This window comes from Sapajus apella, unplaced genomic scaffold (assembly GCF_009761245.1).
Source record: "Sapajus apella isolate SASKATOON/1434 unplaced genomic scaffold, GSC_monkey_1.0 scaffold1801, whole genome shotgun sequence".
Classification (NCBI taxonomy): Eukaryota; Metazoa; Chordata; class Mammalia; order Primates; family Cebidae; genus Sapajus; species Sapajus apella.
Window position 1 is genome coordinate 1 of NW_022438727.1, and position 3,379 is coordinate 3,379.

Genomic DNA, 3,379 nt, shown 5'->3' on the forward strand with positions numbered 1-3,379 from the left:
GGGGGTTAAATTGTAAGAAGAAGTGCTAGAATGGGTGGAATAAAGAAGGTTAAGAAATAGAGTTTGATTAGGCCTTTTTGGGTTGATGTGATTGTAGCCATTGAGGTTTGTATTTGTATTGTTGTTTTTGGTATAGATTTTTCTAGTCAGAATAGGTCTAGTAAGGTGAAGATGAAGTTTTGGCTTGTGGTTAGGTTTAAATGGGGATTGAGGCGGTGAGTGGTGATTGAGTAGAAGCCTAGTATGTTAGAGAAGTAATAAGTTTTTACTGGGGTGCTTAGTTTTATGTTGTTAGTTAAAAGATTAAGTTCTATTGCTATAAGGAGTCCTAGGGTAGTTACACTTAGGGCAGTAAGTTTAAGATGTAGGGGTATGGTTATTTGGGGGTATGTAGTAGGAGGAATGCAGTTGGAGATAAGAAATCCAGCGAGGACACTACCTACTGCTAAGCGATAAATTGGGTTTATTAGGGGGTTGTTGTTTTCGTTAATTAAAGTAGAAGTTATAAAGCGAGGGTGTCCTGTTAAGGTAAAGAATATAATGCGGATACTGTATATCGCTGTAAGGGAGGTGGCTACGAGAGTGGTTGTGAGGGCTCAGGCGTTGGTGTATGATGTGTTGATGGCTTCGATAATTAGATCTTTTGAGTAGAAGCCTGTAAGAAATGGTGTTCCTATAAGTGCAAGGTTACCAATAATAAGGGAGGAGGCAGTAAAAGGTATGGTTTTAAATAGACCTCCTATTTTTCGGATATCTTGTTCGTTATTGAGGTTGTGGATAATGGACCCTGCGGATAAAAATAGTATAGCTTTGAAAAAGGCGTGGGTACAGATATGGAGAAAGGCTAAGTGTGGTTGATTGATGCCAACCGTTACCGTCATAAGGCCTAGTTGGCTTGAGGTTGAGAAGGCCACAATTTTTTTTATGTCATTTTGTGTTAGGGCGCAGATTGCCGTGAATAGGGTGGTAATGGCTCCTAGTGATAGGGTAAGTGTTTGTATAAGCAAGTTGTTTTCAATTAGGGGGGTGAAAGCGGATGATTAAGAAAACACCTGCGACGACTATTGTGCTGGAGTGAAGTAGTGCTGAAACCGGGGTGGGTCCTTCTATAGCGGAAGGAAGTCATGGGTGGAGGCCAAATTGGGCTGATTTTCCTGTTGCTGCTAGGAGAAGGCTTATTAAGGGGAAAAGGTTTGTAGTAGAATTAAGGATAAATATTTGTTGGAAATCTCATGAATTGGAGTATAGGAAAAATCATGCTATTGCAAGGATGAAGCCAATGTCTCCAATGCGATTATATAAGATTGCTTGTAGGGCTGCTGTGTTGGCTTCTGTTCGGCCGTATCACCAGCTAATTAGTAGAAAGGATATAATGCCTATTCCTTCTCACCCAATAAATAGTTGGAGTAAATTATTGGCAGTGATTAAGATTAATATTGTAATAAGGAATATAAGTAAGTACTTGAGAAATTGATTAATGTTTGGGTCTGAGCTTATATATCATATTGAGAACTCTACGATTGATCAGGTAACGTATAGTGCTACGGGTGTAAATATTATGGAAAAGAAGTCTAGTTTAAAGTTTAGTGATAGCTTGATAGTTTGGATTGTTACTCAATGCCAGTTTGAAATTATTGATTCTTGGTCTGTGAAAATAAACATTGTTATAGATAAAGTGCTAGTGATAAGGGCATAAATAATGGCTAGTTTTACGTGGTAAGGGTATAGGGGGTTTTTGTTGGATTTAACTAGGGTGATTAAAATAGGTATTAGTAGGGGAATTAGTGTTATTAGAGTAATAGAAAAGTGCATTTTGCTTTTATTTGGAGTTGCACCAACGTTTTTGGTTCCTAAGACCAATGGATAACTACTATCCTTTAAAAGCTGAGAAGGCCAGGATGTTAAGCCTGGAGGCAGAGAGTTAGCAGTTCTTGCATACTTTCTCGGTAGTTAAGAAGTTATAGTCTTCTATTATTAGATTCACAATCTAATGTTTTGGTTAAACTATAACTACATGGTGTTAGGCTTATTATTACTTTGGGGTTTAGGGTGAGAAGAAGAATTGGTGCTGTGTGTATTAGTATTAGTGTATTTTCTCGTGTAAACAGAGGTTTTATATTACCGGTGCTGTGTGTTAATGGTCCTCGTTGTGTTGAGGTAAATATATGTAGTGAATATAGTGCTGTGATAAGTATATTGAATCCTGTAAGTATAATGGTAAAGTTGGATCAGGAGAAGGTGGCTAAAATTGTAAATAGCTCTCCTAGTAGATTAATAGTTGGAGGTAAAGCAAGATTGGCGAGGTTTGCTAGAAGTCATCAGAGGGCTAGGAGTGGAAATAGTGCTTGGAGGCCTCGGGTGAATATTATGGTTCGGCTGTGAATGCGTTCGTAGTTTGAGTTTGCTAGACAGAATAGTAGGGATGAGGTAAATGCATGTGCAACTATTAATAGTATTGCGCCGGTAATGCTTCAGGGGGTTTGGATAAGAATAGCTAGGGTAACGAGTGCTATATGGCTGACGGAAGAGTAGGCAATTAATGATTTTAAGTCGGCTTGTCGTAAGCAGATAGAGCTTGTTATGATCATGCCTCATAGAGATAGGACGAGGAAGGGGTAGCTTATTTTTTTCTGTTAGGGGATTAAGAGTGGGGATAATTCGTATCATGCCGTAGCTACCTAGTTTTAGCAAGATTGCTGCAAGTACTATTGAGCCGGCAATTGGGGCTTCTACATGGGCTTTGGGAAGTCATAGGTGTAGTCCGTATAGAGGTATTTTTACTATAAAGGCTATCATGCACCCTAGTCATATAATATTATTAGTTCAGGATGTTAGTAGTTCTTTAGTATTAGTTGTTATTGTTAGGATATTTAAGGTTCCTAAGTTGTTAGAGTGATAGAGGAGTGTAATAAGTAATGGGAGTGATCCAGTTAATGTATAGAATAGAAAGTACGAGCCGGCGTTGAGGCGCTCTGGCTGGTAACCTCAGCGGGTAATAATAATTAGAGTTGGGATTAGAGTGGTTTCGAATAAAATATAGAATAAAATTAGTTCTGTGGCTGCAAATGTTATAATTAAGGAAATTTGTAGAATAATTAGTATTGAGATATATAGTTTTTTTCGGGGGAAGGAGTTGTTATAAATATGTTGTTGTGTTGCTAAGAATATTAGTGGCAGTAGTCAGGCTGTTAAAGCTAAAAGTGGTGATGTTAATGGGTCTGAGAAGAAAGTTAGTGATAGATTGCATGGGTTGTTGGGCATGTATAGGGTTGTAAGGGCTAGGGCGCTAATTGATAGGCTGCAGATTATTATATTGATTCATATTATATGGCTTTTTGATAGATATGCTGTTAGGATTAGTATGATCGTTGGTAGGATG

At 38.2% G+C, this 3,379-nt stretch overlaps 1 pseudogene; it reads right to left on the minus strand.

Annotated features, from left to right (window-relative positions):
- Positions 1 to 5: 5 nt before the first annotated feature.
- On the minus strand, positions 6 to 1,910 carry LOC116546989 (annotated as a pseudogene).
- Positions 1,911 to 3,379: the final 1,469 nt, after the last annotated feature.